The following is an 18,116-nucleotide window of genomic DNA, read 5'->3' as shown; positions in this document are numbered from 1 at the left end:
TAATAACACATTTTAAGCTCTTTTATGTCAAGTACTAAGAGAAACTATTTTAAAATTAAAATGTAGATAAGTGAAGCAATGTAAGATGTGCTCCCGACTGTGTTACTTCCAGGAACAGGACCATGTATTGCTGTTATTGTTCAGTTACTAGGTTGGCTCTGACTCTGCCACTCTATGAACTGCAGCATGCCAGGCTTCCCTGTCCTTCACTATCTCGTGGAATTTGCTCAAATTCATGTTCATTGAGTCGGTGATGCTGTCTAACCAGGTCATCCTCTGCTGTCCTCTTCTCCTTTTGCCTTCATTCTTTCCCAGCATCGGGGTCTTTTCCAATGAGTTGGCTCCTCGCCTCAGGTGGACAAAGTATTGGAGCTTCAGCTTCACCATCAGTCCTTCCAGTGAATATTCAGGGTTGATTTCCTTAAGGATTGACTGGTTTGATCTCCTTGCAGTACAAGGGACTCTAAGAGTCTTCTCCTGGACCACAATTCGAAAGCATCAGTTCTTTGGCCCTCAGCCTTCCTTATGGTCCAACTCTTACATCAATACATGACTATTGGAAAAACCATAGCTTTGACTATATAGACTTTTGTCAGCAAAGTGATGTCTCTGCTTTTTAATATGCTGTCTAGGTTTGTCGTAGCTTTCCATCTAAGAAGCAAGCGTCTTTTAATTTCATGGCTGCAGTCACAGTTCGCAGTGATTTTGGAGTTCAAGAAAATATCTGTTACTGCTTCTACCTTTCCCTTTCTATTTGACATGAAGTGATGAGGCCAGATGCCATGATCTTGGTTTTTCGAGTATTGAGTTTTAAGCCAGTTTTTTCACTCTCTTCTTTCACCCACATCAAGAGCTCTTCAGTTCCTCATCACTTTCTGCCATTAGAGTGGTATCATCTGCATATCTCAGGTTGCTGATATTTCTCCAGGTAATCTTGATTCCAGCCTGTGATTCATCTAGTCCTGCATTTCATATGAGGTACCCTGCCTAGAGGTTGAAGAAACAAGGTAACAATATACAGCCTTGTCTTACTCCTTTTCCAGGTTTGATTAGTCCATTGTTAAATGTGAGGTTCTAACTGTTACTTCTTGACCCACACAGAGGTTTCTCAGGACACAAGTAAAGTGGTCTGGTACTTCCTACTCTTTAAGAATTTTCCATAGTTTTTTGTGATCCACATAGTCAAAGGCTTTAGGGTAATCAATGAAGCCGTAGATATTTTTCTGGAATCCTCTTGCTTTCTCTATGATCCAGCAAACGTTGGCAATTAGATCTCTTCTTCCTCTGCCTTTTCTAAACCTAGCTTGTACATCTGGAAGTTCTCTATTCATGTACTACTGAAGCTTAAGCTGAAGTATTTTGAGGAAAACCACACTTGTCTGATAGTGAGAGAGTTAAAGCTTAGTCAGGTAGTCCAAGGCCCTTAAAGGAGGAGGAAGCATTTTTTCATACATATTTTTTTGCTGTAGTCACTGTAGCATGTGTTTCTTTTAGCCCCGAACTAGTATTGCAACAATACATCTTGCCAAAGAGAACTGGCTACACAGCAGTAATACATATTACCTGGGGAAAATGCTTTCCCAAGACCCCATTCACTCACATGCTAGTAAAGTAATGCTCAAAATTCTCCAAGCCAGGCTTCAGCAATACGTGAACCGTGGACTTCCTGATGTTCAAGCTGGTTTTAGAAAAGGCAGAGGAACCAGAGATCAAACTGCCAACATCTGCTGGATCATGGAAAAAGCAAGAGAGTTCCAGAAAAACATCTATTTCTGCTTTACTGACTGTGCCAAAGCCTTTGACTGTGTGGATCACAATAAACTGGAAAATTCTGAAAGAGATGGGAATACCAGACCACCTGACCTGCCTCTTGAGAAACCTGTATGCAGGTCAGGAAGCAACAGTTAGAACTGGACATGGAACAACAGACTGGTTCCATATAGGAAAAGGAGTACGTCAAGGCTGTATATTGTCACCCTGCTTATTTAACTTATATGCAGAGTACATCATGAGAAACGCTGGGCTGGAAGAAGCACAAGCTGGAATCAAGATTGCCGGGAGAAATATCAATCACCTCAGATATGCAGATGACACCACCCTTATGGCAGAAAGTGAAGAGGAACTAAAAAGCCTCTTGATAAAAGTGAAAGTGGAGAGTGAAAAAGTTGGCTTAAAGCTCAACATTCAGAAAACGAAGATCATGGCATCTGGTCCCATCCCTTCATGGGAAATAGATGGGGAAACAGTGTCAGACTTTATTTTTCTGGGCTCCAAAATCACTGCAGATGGTGACTGCAGCCATGAAATTAAAAGACACTTACTCCTTGGAAGGGAAGTTATGACCAACCTAGATAGCATATTAAAAAGTAGAGACATTACTTTGCCAACAAAGGTCTGTCTAATCAAGGCTATGGTTTTTCCTCTGGTCATGTATGGATATGAGAGTTGGACAGTGAAGAAAGCTGAGCACTGAAGAATTGATGCTTTTGAACTGTGGTGTTGGAGAAGACTCTTGAGAGTCCCTTGGACTGCAAGGAGATCCAACCAGTCCATCCTAAAGGAGATCAGTCCTGGGTGTTCATTGGAAGGACTGATGCTGAAGCTGAAACTCCAATACTTTGGCCACCTAATGCGAAGAGTTGACTCATTTGAAAAGACCCTGATAATGGGAGGGATTGGGGGCAGGAGGAGAAGGGGACAACAGAGGATGAGATGGCTGGATGGCATCCCCGACTCAATGCACATGAGTTTGGGTAGACTGGGGGAGTTGGTGATGGGCAGGGAGTCCTGGTGTGCTGCAATTCATGGGGTCGCAAAGAGTCGGACATGACTGAGCGACTGAAATGAACTGAACTGAACTGAGGACCCCATTATGCTTTTCTTAGGGTCTGTGTTAATTATTACAATTGTAACAAATCTTGCCTGGGAACCTGTTTCTCAAGACTTATACTCCTGATTACACACAACAGTGTATTTTGCCCAGAGACGTTGCCCGAAACTTGTTCCTATTGGCTAATTTTGTATTGAAGTTATCTCAGGATGTATGCCTTGGGAAAGGATGTGGTGGAACTTTTACAAAACTTGAGGTATCCTTTTTATCTATTCTCAGCAGCCAGTTGATAAGTATATAATCCCTGTTTTAACTAGTGAGGGTGGGTACTCTTCTACCTGCTTCCCGTGCCTTTTGCTGGAGGATTTCTCTATCCTTTTCACTCTAATAAAACCTTGTTACACAAAGCTCTGAGTGACTGAGTCTGTCTTTGGTCCTGGAGTTAAATTTTCTCCTTCAGAGACCACAAATCCAGTGACACTATTCACTGAAAACCATAAGTTATCAGTAGTTTGAACATTCTTTGGCATTGCCCTTCTTTGGGATTGGAATGAAAATCGACCTTTTCCGGTCCTGTGGCCACTGCTGAGTTTTTCAAATTTGCTGACATATTTAGTGCAGCACTTTAACAGCATCATCTTTAAGGATTATTAAATAGCTTAACTGAAATTCCATCACTTTCACTAGCTTTGTTTGTAGCAATGCTTCCTAAGGGTCCCTTGACTTTATACTCCAGGATGTCTGGCTCAAGGTGAGTGACCATACCATCGAGGTTATCCTGGTCATTAAGACATTTTTTGTATAGTTCTTCTGTGTATTCTTACCAATTCTTCTTAATATCTTCTTCCTCTGTTGGATCCTTACCATTTCTATCCATTTTGGTGCCCATCTTTGCATGAAATGCCCCTTTGATAGCTCTAATTTTCTTGAAGAGGTCTCTAGTCTTTCCCATTCTATTGTTTTCCTCTACTTCTTTGCATTGTTCATTGAAGGCATTCTCCTTGCTAGTCTCTGGAACATATATTGCTACTGCTAAGTTGCTTTGGTCGTGTCTGACTCTGTGCGACCCCATAGATGGCAGCCAACCAGGCTCCCCCGTCTCTGGGATTCTCCAGGCAATAACACTGGAGTGGGTTGCCATTTCCTTCTCCAATGCATGAAAGTGAAAAGTGAAAGTGAAGTCTCTCAGTCGTGTCCGACTATTAGCAACCCCATGGACTGCAGCCCACCAGGCTCCTCTGTCCATGGGATTTTCCAGGCAAGAGTACTGGAGTGGGGTGTCATTGCCTTCTCCGGGAACATATATTACCAGTGCACAAAATCACTTGTGTTAAGAAAGCTTAGAAAAGAGCCACACATGCTGCAGATTTTTTTTTATGCTGCATTTCTGTATCCTGAGTAAGTTTTTTATGATTATAAAAAGAGAATGAATGACTAAAAAGATCTTTTTAGATCTTTTAATCTTAAATATTAAAGGTTTAAGATTAAAACAGTCCTGGATGTTCATTGGAAGGACTGATGCTGAAGCTGAAACTCTAATCCTTTGGCTACCTGATGCGAAGGACTGACTCATTGGAAAAGACCCTGATGCTGGGAAAGATCGACGGCAGGAGGATAAGGGGACAACAGAGGATGAGATGGTTGAATGGCATCACTGACTCAATGAACATGAGTTTGAGCAAGCTCCTGGAGTTTGTGTTGGACAGGGAAGCCTGGTGTGCTGCAGTCCAATGGATCGCCAAGTCAGACACTTCTGAGTGACTGAACTGAACTGAATCTTGAATATACTGCTTACAAAAAGAAGATGACGTGTTATTGCCTCAGTTTTTCTTTAAAGTGTACGACCTTTCAGAAGAGCATTTGCAATGCTTCTCATACTTTTTCATACACATCTTATTGGCCTGACATGTCCTAAGAACCATGAGAACACAATTGTCATTGCATTCAAACAATACTAATTACTCCAGAACTTTTACAGCCTCAGCGACTGCATGTAACTCCCAATTATAAATGTCCATGCAGCCTATAGTGGGGACACATTGCATATGAAAACAATGAGACACAAAATTGTGAGACAGGGGAGGAACAAGATGGCGGAGGAGCAGGTGAACATGGAATGTGTCTCTCTCCATGGATACATCAGGAATACACCTTCAGACACAGAAGTGCATGCAGAACACCAGCTGAGAGTGGACAGGAGTACCTGACCAGCAGCAAAGACTATATAGACCCATGTAAAACTTGGTAGGACAAAGGAACAAGGGGGGGAAATGGGAGTGTTTGTAGGACTGGATCTGCCCTTGGCGGGTGGGGGAACTGAAGCTGGGGTCCGATCCCCACATCAGGGCTATCGTCTGAGTCAGAGGAGAAACGTTTAAGGATGAGAGGGAAACAGCTGATCTGTGGCAGCCTAAATGGAATGAGAAACAGACAGTCCTTGCCACAGCCAGACATAACCTAGACGGCACAGTGGCTGGGAGCTGGAGTTTAGGGATTGTGGAGCAATCCCAGGGCAAGGGCTGCTCTTGACTGCACAGAGAGATTGAGGGGATGTGAGGGGAGAGATTGTGGTGGGAAATACCTGTGGAGGAAAGCTGGGCAGCCATGGAAGCAAGGCGATACTGCTGAGTCACATGTAGGGGGTGGAACCATCATCATAGCCTCTTTCCCTCCACACACCAGCATTGGCAGGTGAACAATAGAGAGGCTGGCCCATCAAATGCCTGATGCACTGAACTAGAGTTGGACCCCACCCAGGGTGCTCCTTTAAGTCCCTGATGCACCGATCTACAGAGTAGGACCCCAGGCAAGGAAGACCTCTAAGTGCCTGAATGGGTGGAGCTACGGAGAAAGACTGGCCAAAGAGGCCTTCTGATCGCCAGCTTCAAGAGGCTTGACAAAAGACTCTGATAGGGCCATAACTCCTGCGGCAGAGGCAGTCTGTGTCCCTCACACTTGGCTTTGCCAGGGTCCCCAAGAGCCAATCAGCTGTGCTACCTTTATGCTCAACTCTCACTGGTGCAGAGCTGCCACAGGCAAAAAAATGTCTTGCGCCTATGCGTGCAGCGTCGCTTTGGTACTGTCCACCTCTTTGCAGCCCTGTGGACTGTGGCCTGCTAGGCTTCTCTGTCAGGGAGGGGGTTTCTCCAGGCAAGACACTGGAGCGTATTGGCCAATACTGGATGCCATACCTTTCTAAAGCACTATATTTCCTGCTGCCCTAGCCACCAACTCCCCTGAGTACCTGGTGCTGCCAGAACCCCTGCAACCCAAGCAGGTGCACCACCTCCACAACTGGCCCTCACAGGAGCAAACTCAAGCCCTTCAGGGCAGCCTCATGGGCAACCTACAGACCCTGAGAGCAGTGACTCAAGTAAAACATTTATTATTCTTATGTTTTGACTTGTCCCGCAGATTCTTTTGGATTTTTTTTCTCTTTTTTTCCTCCCCTGCCCCCAACCACCATTGTAGTTGTCGATTTTATTGGCACTATGAAATCTAACTAAGCTTTTGAGCTTTTTTTTCCCCAGTCACATATTTTATTGTTGTTATAAACCTCTGCCTCTATACTGGGCTTTTGCAGTTCTGAGGAGGTTTTTTTTCCCTCTCTCTCTATTTTTAATTTTAATTTTTAAACCTATTATTATTTTTTTCTACATTTATTCCTTTGTTTGCTTTTCCTACTGTTCTTTCCCTCTTGCAGTTAACCTTTAATATTTATAAATCTTCTTTATCTACCTCTATTTAACTTTGCATGTCTATTCTTTCTTTCTTTTCTTTCCTTTAGTCTCAACATATTTGTTAGTTTTATTTTCATTGCTTTATATCCCAATTGACACCTTGCATTAGTCTTGTTTTCCACTTTGTGCTTTAGTTAGTTTTGTTCTGGTAGGTATAATTTTAGGTTTCCTTTGTTTGCTGGGTCAATCTATTGTACTTTATTTTTGTTGGACTGTTTTGATTTTGCTTATGGGTGTATGTATATATGTGTATATTCAGTCACACTTTTTATTGTTGTTATAAACCTCTGCATCTATGTTGGGATTTTGAAGTTCTGTGGAGTTTTCCTTTTTTTTTCCCCCTTTTTTCTTTCTTATTCGTTTTTCTAAAAATCTTTTTTTTTTAAATAATTTTAACTTTTAATTTTTTAAAACTTATTATATTTTTTATACACTTATTCCTTTGTTTGCCTTTCCTACTGTTCCTTTCCCCTTGCAGTTAATCTTTAATATATATAAATCTTATTCATCTACCTCTATTTAACTTTGCATATCTATTTTTTCTTTCTTACCTTTCCTCTCAACATATTTGTTAGTTTTGTTTTCATTGCTTTATTCCTCACTTGGCACCTTGCTTTAGTTTTGTTTTCCAGACTGTGCTTTAGTTAGTTTTGTTCTTAACTGATAAATATAATTTTTTATTTCCTTTGTTTGCCAGATCAATCTACTGTAATTTATTTTTGTTGGGCTGTTTTGACTTTGCTCATGAACTTGCTGATGTTCAAGCTGGTTTTAGAAAAGGCAGAGGAACCAGAGATCAAATTGCCAACATATGCTGGATCATGGAAAAAGCAAGAGAGTTCCAGAAAAACATCTATTTCTGCTTTATTGACTATGACAAAACCTTTGACTGTGTGGATCACAATAAACTGTGGAAAATTCTGAAAGAGATGGGAATACCAGACCACCTGACCTGCCTCTTGAGAAACCTGTATGCAGGTCAGGAAGCAACAGTTAGAACTGGACATGGAACATCAGACTGGTTCCAAATAGGAAAAGGAGTATGTCAAGGCTGTATATTGTCACCCTGCTTATTCAACTTATATGCAGAGTATATCATGAGAAACGCTGGCCTGGAGGAAGCACAAGCTGGAATCAAGATTGCTGGGAGAAATATCAATAACCTCAGGTATGCAGATGACACCACCCTTATGGCAGAAAGTGAAGAGGAGCTAAAAAGCCTCTTGATGAAAGTGAAAGAGGAGAGTGAAAAAGTTGGCTTAAAGCTCAACATTCAAAAAACGAAGATCATGGCATGCAGTCCCGTCACTTCATGGGAAATAGATGGGGAAACAGTGGAAACAGTGTCAGACTTTATTTTTCTGGGCTCCAAAATCACTGCAGATGGTGACTGCAGCCATGAAATTAAAAGACGCTTACTCCTTGGAAGGAAAGTTATGATGAACCTAGATAGCATATTCAAAAGCAGAGACATTACTTTGCCAACAAAGGTCTGTCTAGTCAAGGCTATGGTTTTTCCTGTGGTCATGTATGGATGTGAGAGTTGGACTGTGAAGAAGGCCGAGTGCCGAAGAATTGATGCTTTTGAACTGTGGGGTTGGAGAAGACTCTTGAGAGTCCCTTGGACTGCAAGGAGAGCCAACCAGTCCATTCTAAAGGAGATCAGCCCTGGGATTTCTTTGGAAGGAATGATGCTGAAGCTGAAACTCCAGTACTTTGGCCACCTCACGCGAAGAGTTGACTCATTGGAAAAGACCCTGATGCTGGGAGGGATTGTGGGCAGGAGGAGAAGGGGACGACAGAGGATGAGATGGCTGGATGGCATCACTGACTCGATGGACGTAAGTCTGAGTGAACTCTGGGAGTTGGTGATGGACAGGGAGGCCTGGCGTGCTATGATTCATGGGGTCGCGAAGAGTCGGACACGACTGAGCGACTGAACTGAACTGAATGGATGTATATGTATATGTGTATACTCCATTATTTTAATTATTGTTTGCCTGATTTTGTAACTGCCATTTGTCTGGCAGTCATCTTTGGTTTCTAAGTTTTGGATATTTGTTTTAATCTCACTTAATGCCATAACAAACCACTTGTGGAATCTTTGTTCCTGACTAGAGATCAAAACCTGAGCCTTTGGAGAAGGAACACTGACTCCAAGACACTAGCCTACCAGAGAACTAAACCTAGGGGGTATCAAATAGTGAGAACTCACACAAAGGAAACCACTTGAGTACAAGACTTGGCATCAGCTAACCACCAATAGCACCCTGTGCAGGATGCCTCATCTAAACAACAAACAAACAGGCCAATATCACTGATGAACATAGATGCAAAAATCCTTAACAAAATACTAGCAAACATAATCCAACAACATATTAAAAGGATCATACATCATGACCCAAGTGGGCTTTATCTCAGGAATGCAAGGATTCTTTAATATCTGCAAATCAATCAATGTAATACATCACATTAACAAATTGAAAGATAAAAACCATATGATTATCTCAATAGATGCAGAGAAAGCCTTTAACAAAATTCAACATCAATTTATGATAAAAACCCTCCAGAAAGCAGGCAGAGAAGGAACATACCTCAACATAATAAAAGCTATATATGACAAACCCACAGCAAACATTATCCTCAATGGTGAAAATTGAAAGCATTCCCTCTAAGATCAGGAACGAGACAAAGCTGTCCACTTTCACCACTATTATTCAATATAGTTCTGGAAGTCCTAGCTACAGCAATCAGAGAAGAAAAATAAATAAAAGTAATCCAGATCGAACAAGAAGTAAAGCTCGCACTGTTTGCAGATGACATGATACTGTACATAGAAAACCCTAAAGATAATAACAGGAAATTACTAGGGCTAATCAATGAATTTATCAAAATTACAGGATATGAAATCAATAACAGAAATCACTTGCATTTCTATATACTAACAATGAAAAATCAGAAAGTGAAATTAAGGAATCAATCCCATTCACCACTGCAACAAAAAGATATCTTGGAATAAACTTAAATATCTTGGAATAAACTTACCTAAGGAGACAAAAGAACTGAACACAGAAAATTATAAGACACTAATGAAAGAAATCAAAGATGACATAAACAGATGGAGAGAGATCCCATGTTCCTGAGTAGGAAGAATCAATATTGTGAGAATGACTATACTACCAAATGCAATCTACAGATTCAATGCAATCCCTATCAAATTACCAATGGTATTTTTCACAGAACTAGAAAAAAATTTCACAATTCATATGGAAACACAAAAGACCCCAAATGGCCAAAGCAGTCTTGAGAAAGAAGGATGGAGCTGGAGGAATCAACCTTCCTGACTTCAGATTATACTACAAAGCTACAGTCATCAAGACAGTATGGTACTGACACAAAAACAGAAATATAGACCAATGGAACAAGATAGAAAGCCCAGAAATAAACCCATGCACCTAGGGGTACCTTATTCTTGACAAAGGAAGCAAGAATATACAATGGGGCAAAGACAGCCTCTTCAATAAATGGTGCTTGGAAAACTGGATAGTTACATGTAAAAGAATGAAATTAGAAGACTTCCTAACACCATACACAAAGATAAACTCAAAATGTAAATGTAAGACCAGATATTATAAAACTATAAAACTCTTAGCGGAAAACTTAAGCAGAACACTCAATGACATAAATCAAAGCAAGATCCTTTATGACCCACCTCCTAGAGTAACAGAAATAAAAACAAAAATAAACAAGCGGGACCTGATTAAACTTAAAACATTTCGCATAGCAAAGAAAACTATAAGCAAGGTGAAAAGACAGCCCTCAGAATGGTAGAAAATAATAGCAAATGAAACAACTGACAAAGGATTAATTTCCAAAATATACAAGCAGCTCATACAACTCAATACCAGGAAAACAAACAACCCAATCAAAACGTGGGAAAAGAACTAAACAGACATTTCTCCAAAGAAGCCATACTGATAGCTAATAAAGACATGAAAAATGCTCAACATAGTTCATTATTCAGTTCTGTTCAGTTCAGTTCAGTCACTCAGTCGTGTCCGACTCTTTGCAACCCCATGAATCATAGCACGCCAGGCCTCCCTGTCCATTACCATCTCCCAGAATTCACTCAAACCCACATCCATTGAGTCAGTGATGCCATCTAGCCATCTCATCCTCTATTGTCCCCTTCTCCTCCTGCCCCCAATCCCTCCCGGCATCAGAGTCTTTTCCAATGAGTCAACTCTTCGCATGAGGTGGCCAAAGTACTGGAGTTTCAGCTTTAGCATCATTCCTTCCAAAGAAAACCCAGGACTGATCTCCTTTAGAATGGACTGGTTGGCTCTCCTTGCAGTCCAAGGGACTCTCAAGAGTCTTCTCCAACACCACAGTTCAAAAGCATCAATTCTTTGGCGCTCAGCTTTCTTCACAGTCCAGCTCTCGCATCCATACATGACTGCTGGAAAAACCATAGCCTTGACTAGATGGACCTTTGTTGGTAAAGTAATGTCTCTGCTTTTCATTATTAGAGAACTGCAAATCAAAACTACAATGAAATATCACCTCACACCAGTCAGAATGGCCATCATCAAAGAGTCTACAAACAATAAATTCTGGAGAGGATGTGGAGATAAGCGTACTCTCTTGCACTGTTGGTGGGAATGTAAGTTGATATAGCCATGATGGAAGATGGTATGGAGATTCCTTAAAAAACTAGGAATAAAACCATCATATGACCCAGCAATCCCACTCCTAGGCATATACCCTGAGGAAACCACAGTTGAAAAAGACACATGTATCCCATTGTTCATTGCAGCACTATTAAAATAGCTAGAATATTGGAAGCAACTTAGATACCCATCGACAGATGAATAGATAAAGAAGTTTTGGTACATATACATGACAGAATATTACTCAGCCATAAGAAAGAACACATTTGAGTCAGTTCTGATGAGGTGGATGAACCTAGAACCTATTAAACAGAGTGAAATGAGTCAGAAAGAGAAAGATAAATATCATATTCTAACACACATATACGGAATCTAGAAAAATGGTTCTGAAGAATTTATTTACAGGGCAGCAATGGAGAAACAGACATATAGAATAGACTTATGGACATGGAGAGAGGGGAGAAGGTGAGATGTATGAAAAGAGTAACATGGAAATTTACATTACCATATGTAAAACAGATAGCCAACGGGAATTTGCTGTATGACTCAGGAAACTCAAATAGGGACTCTGTATCAACCTAGAGGGGTGGATGGGGAGGGAGATGGGGAGGTTCAAAAAGGAGGAGATATATGTATACCTATGGCTGATTCATGTTGAGGTTTGACAGAAAACAACAAAATTCTGTAAAGCAATTATCCTTCAATAAAAAATAAATAAAAAAAAATTGTGAGACAGGCTTTTTAGTCTCCTATTGTTCTCAAATAAAACTTGAAAGAAAAAAATACCTGACACAGAAATTTCAGTCAGTATATTGCATTTGAACCTTGCTTGGGCAACATTTTCCTTTCTAGTAAGTTTGTTATGCTTTAGTGTTCAGTGAAATCTATTACCCATCTGTTCTTTAACCTTCTTGTAAAAGCTTCTACATTATTTTGTCTTCAAGCTTCAAGGGAGATTTCTGTATGTGGCTTACAGTTTGAGAGAAGGACTAATTGTGAGATGAGTCTTTCTGAAGTGCCAGACCAAAATAATACATATGTATGATGTGCTCTTCTGTGCTGCAAATAAATATTTAATGAGGCACTGCAGCAAGTATGGTTAATTTTAATACCAATAAATGCAGTCATCTTATGTTTTTAACATATGTCAGTTCTCTGTGTAATTTTCTCTGTAATGTTCTGGATTTCAGTTGATATTTCATGGTGTTTAGTGGAGTTTTTTGTTGCTGTTTTAAACTAAAATTTTAATTTATATTGGTATCTAGTTGATTTGCAATGTGTTAGGTGTACAGCCAAGTGATTTAGTTATACATGTACATATATCCATTTTTCAGGTTCTTTTTCCATATACGTTATTACAGAATACTGAGTAGATTTCCCTGCTATGCAGTAGGTCCTTGCTAACTATCTCTTAAAATATAGTAGTGTGGATATGTTAACGCCAAGCCTCTAATTTACCTTGCCCCTAATTTTTCCATTTGGTAACCATAGGTTGGTTTTCCAACTCTGAGTCTTTCCTCCAAACTGCTCCCTTACCAGCTTAACTGGGATCCCAACACCATCTTCCTTTGTCTGAACTCATGATGGAGGGTAGTTCACACACAACAGATGGGGCCACATGTTGGACATTTGTCCAAACTAAAGGTCAAGGGTGGGTAACCACCTACACTCAACCAACTCCCAGCCCAATCTACAACCCTTTTGGGTTCCTCTCAGATCTCTGCCTTCCCTTCCCCTAAGACCCTGAACAATGAAATTTTCCTTTATTGGTTCAGCAATGTGGTTCAGTGCTATATGAAGAGAGTGAGGGACCATAATCTCATCCTCTCAGAGTGACCAGTCTGTGCCTTTCTGACTCCCTGACACTGGGGAACCTGCCAAGTTTCCTGCCCAGGATACTCCAAACTAACTTTCTTCCCCACCTTCAGTCAAACACAGAGTGTCCATCTGGCCCCTTCTTGGAGCATAATGAACTAGCCTCGTGACCTAGGAACCAGTTGCAGGAGAACTGGTCTCAAGGTCCCAGCTTCAGGCACTGGGGAGATGTCCCTTCAGAAGGCACATGGTGCAATCACAGCACAGCACAGGGCTGAAGGGACGTCTCCTCTGGCACCAGGGCCCTGGGCTAGGAAGGGCAGGGGTGGGAGGAAGAGGACTTGTGTGCAGAACCATAAGATAGCAGGGCTGGGTGCAGAAAGGCTAGAGGTGGAGTACATGGGGCCTGGTTCTGGTCAGTGCCCAGGGTCAGGAGGACAGGCCCCAACATGGTCTCCAGGAATGGCAGGGCTGAAGAAGCCTGTCCTCACACAGAGTGGCCAGTCCACATGCCAGGGATTCCAAGGTGCCTGTGGGAGAGGTGACACCAGCTGTCCTGGATTCGAGCCTGATATCCGCCCGCAACAGCCAAGGCTTGTGCCCAGCTAATTCCTCTCAGGTCCTCCAGCACAGGTGTCCACTCTTGGCCTCTGAGGAGCCTGAGGCCTTGCCTGTGAGGAAGGGCTGCCAGGAGGCTGGTGACATGGCCAGGCTGGGCTCTGATTAAATCTCTTCTGGGGTGGAGACCCTTGTGCCTGGACAAGTCTATAAAGTCTTCCCTGCTAGCACAGGGTGGGTGCTGGCTGGGCCCCTCTACAGATGTGGTGAGGAAGCTACCAGAGAAGAGCAGGAGGCTCCTTCCCCGACAGGTGCTGGTGTGAGCATCTTCCCTTTGAGCCTTTGGAGACAAGCCCTTTCTCCTGACTCAGCTGTCATGGGGGCCTCAGATGCCAGGCAGGGTGTGGGGCATGAGGGACCCCAGAGTGTGAGGCTGCAAGGGGGCTGGACATGCTCTCCCTGCTGGGGTTCCAGCCCCACAGAGCAGGTGTCATCTCCCTTCCTCCTCTCCGCTGTCTTCCCTCCACTTATCTCTCTTCTGTTTCATCCAATTCCTTTCAGAGCAGACATACACACTCCATATGATATTGTGAACTTCATGCAGAGATGGGGAAAGAGGATGCCATGTGAGTGAAACAAGGGTAGGCCCATCTCACACACGGGGGAGAGCTGAGCACAGGGCAAAGAAGTCACACAGGACTTAGCAGGTCCTGTGATGGCTCCCGAGGTGTCCTCGTCCTAGTTCCCAAAACCCCAGAATAAGCCTGTTTTATCTGAATTACCCAGGTAAATCACAAGTCCTGATAAAAGAGAAGATTATGTGAAGACAGAAGCAGAGGGACATTTGATGCCTCAGGACTTGAATGTGGAGGAGGGCCCAGGAGCCAAGGAATGCAAGGATTGCAGCTCCAGATGTGAAAACAGCAAAAAGTGCAATCTTAACCTAGGTCTCTGGATAGGGGACCTTCCAACATCTTGGTTGTGTTCAGGGAAACCCATTTCTGACTTCTCACTCCAGAACCATCAGAGGATAACTTTGTGTTGTTCTAAGTCCCTAAGGCAGAGGCAAATTATTGTAGCATCAAAATAGAAGTGAATACAGGGATAGATAGGCAGGCAGAAGGGAAAAAACACAGGAGAGAATAGACATGCTGGAGGAGAGCAGGCAATCAGGATTAGGTGGACAGTAAGAGATACAGGGGGTCAGAGACAGATGGAGAGACAGCAGATAGGGAGCCTGGAGAAAGGTGAGAGGAGAAGGGCTGAAAGTGTGCTGCTGGGCAGGAGGCAGGAGATGAGGCAAGCTGGCAGGTGGGCAGATCAAAGCTGGAAGTGGGCAAAGGGGCAAGGACAGGGAGAGTGACAGCAAGACAGGATGGCAGGCAGGGGCCCTCAGAGCTTGTCTTTGTCCCCACCTGGATCAGAGAGCTTCCTGAGTTGAAAGTGGATCCCATTTTTGGATCTCTGCACCATGACTGGAGCAGGCACAGGGACCCTGAAGGGATCCGGTGACAGCTCAAAGCGAAGCAAGGTCAGGGCCACAGCCACCTTTCATCATTCATGGCAAACTGCTTCCCGATGCAGTTCCTAGGTTTGGAGATAAAAAGGAAGTAAGCAGAGGCTTCTAACCCCTGCTGAGCACAGGGAATCAGGGCTCTCCTAGAGGTGGCCCAGCCCTGATCCCTTCCTTACTCATCACACTGAACTTGACAGCGAAGCTTTGGGCCAAACTCTCCCCCTGACCTAAGACAAAGCCCACCTCTCCAAGGACTATCTCCAACTCCCTACTCCTGCTCTCAGCAGGAAACCTGTAGGGAGGCATCAGTGCTCTAAGCCACAGAGTCAAGTCAAGTGGATCAAAATGTGAACTAGTAGTTTATTCACTCGTCCATGGGCAATTCCTGGTTTCAGGTCAGCCCAGGGCACTGTAGGGGGCAGGGGTCCTGAGACACCCTCTCAGGATCTTACCACCTATGGTGGAAAAACAGGCTGTTCGGTCCCAAGAGATGATAAGACAGGGTTGTGCAAGGAATCAGAATGGCAACAGGGAGCCTTCCTAGAGAGGACAAGGGTCAATGACCCTGAACCTGCTGACCATTTGCCTCCCAATTAATGGTCCGACTTCTTGTCTCCCTTTACCTCCTTGGTCAATCTACCTTTGGAACCTTCCCATTCTAATCCAGAAATGACCTTCCTAACCATCCCTTGGGCTCCTCATCTGGCCTTTTCAGCCTCCATTCCTCCCCTCCCTCTAAACCCACAGTAGCTCCAGGCCTGCTCTGTTCCGCATCACAGGGAGCACACGTCCCAGTGCCTCAGTGGCATCACAGCCCTCTCTGGATTCTTCCTCACTCACCTGGGGTCTGTCCCTCTTGTCTTCCTGACTCAGGGACGGTTGGGGTCCCTTCCCCTCGCCTCTGCCATCCTCATGCTCAAGGCTCCATCCAGTGACCACCACCCTCACCCCCTCTGCTGGCTGCACCTCTGCCCACTCTGGACCCTCAGGGCACCATGGATGTAACTCAAGGACGCAGCACATCCAGTGCCCAGCACAGCGCTGGATCGTGGATCCTCCACAGTCTGCCCAAGGAATGAGTGAGTGAAAGAGTGGATGTGTGAATGACGTCTGTCTTGAGGAGACATGTTGTTGACAGTGAGCCCTGGGGGAGGACAGCGTTATCATCCCTGTGTTCCCGTCTCCTAGCACAGGTCTTGGCACACAGAGACACGCTTAATACATACTTTCACATTTGAACAATATTAATTGAATTGAAAACAACTCAAATGGACTGAGAGTATAACAAATATTCATTCTGACCTAAAATCAAGCTGCCTAGTGCCTTTCCTCTAGTGGCAGCTGCATGACGTGCAGCCATGTCTACAGGCAAGGACTGGACCCTGGTGTAAACCAAATCCTAGAAGCAATTCAGGAAGACAGTTTGCTTCAAAGCTGTTCTGTGAATGTTGATTCACAGTTGAAAATTTCCTAGAACTGTAGAGTCAGAAAAAACTTGTTTCTACTAAGTTACAAAGTCACTGAAATTACGATGCCATGGACTGTATGTAGCCCATGGGATTCCCACCAGTCCTTGGGATTCTCCAGGCAAGAATACTGGAGTAGGTTCCATTTCCTTCTGCGGATGTTCCCAACCCAGGGATCAAACACAGGTCTCCTGCATTGCAGGCAGACTCTTTACCAACTGACCTATCAGGGAAGCCTAACTTTCTGTAGCCTTTACAATTTCACAGCAATCATTTAAGAGTGTATCATCCAGGTTAACAGCTATTTCAAGGGTGCTTTATACTTTACATGCCAGGGATTTTTCAAATGCATCTGTCAAATACAAAGAAGCTTGACCCCTGTAGGGAAAGAGCAAATTAACCAAGATGACATGGTCAGGCTCTCTCGCCCTGCGGCCTCTTGCTCTTGCCCCACAGTTTGTAAACAATGATTATGTAACAGATGAGATCACTGTATGGCACTGCATTCACACTTCACATGGTACTCGCTTGGACTGGGGCTACTTTTGTTATATAAGCTCTACCTGGAAAGGCCCTGGGGGTGGTGTGTGGTACACCTTAATTAGTTTCACCAAGAAAACCCTGGCTCCTGCTGCATTGGGGCTACATTGGAGCAACATCATGGTTATGTTATATGAGGTTATGTTCTGACTGTGTTCCGGCTGCCTTATGGTTATGTTATGACTGCTGCTCCAGCTGCTGCATCAGCGAGGAGACAGGCAGTGTTATGGCAGCCTTGCCAGCCAGGAGAGAATGGAAGTGTCTGCAGTTCCTATGGCTCCTCCAGTCTTCTTCCAGCCTCTTAGCCCATGCCTTGACTACCCTGGGCTCAGCAAACAGTGTGCACAGTGTGAACAGCAAGATAGTTGGCACCATGAGCAGGATCAGCAATACACTCCCCAAAGCAGACTTGATTGTCCTCCACTTTGGATCAGCAATACACTCCCCAAAGCAGACTTGATTGTCCTCCACTTTATGCTTTTTCTTACTAACATTAGACTCTGTAGAATCTGGGACTATGGTATATAACCTCTGCTATTATATACAGAATTTTGGCAACAGGAAAATATGTCACGGTTATATTAATACACAGTCAAAACTATCGGAGTTACTGCAGAAATAGAGAACACACTCATGACCGTGAAACTTTCTTCAAACTACAACTGTAACTGATCCTATACATGGAAGGAAGCTGAAGTTCCAAACCCGTGCAAACATGACAGATACTGTGAGGGGAGATTGGTGAATTAAACAGAAAGGCAGTGTGTCAACTAGGAATGCAGGAACAGAGAAAATAACCTTTTAAGGTGACTGAAATTGTGCTAACCAAACGTGTAGTTTAACGTTCATGAAAACTTTTAGTGCTAAAAAGTCATACTCCTAAAGTGAGATAAACTCTGGATACTTTGGATTGGCCACTGACATGGAAATGAGGTCAATCCTTGTGGACATCAGGAGGTCAATGCCATTGTGGAGGGCCCT

The sequence above is a fragment of the Bubalus bubalis genome, chromosome 6 (assembly GCF_019923935.1).
Source record: "Bubalus bubalis isolate 160015118507 breed Murrah chromosome 6, NDDB_SH_1, whole genome shotgun sequence".
NCBI lineage: Eukaryota > Metazoa > Chordata > Mammalia > Artiodactyla > Bovidae > Bubalus > Bubalus bubalis.
Note: the sequence above shows the minus strand (reverse complement) of the source record.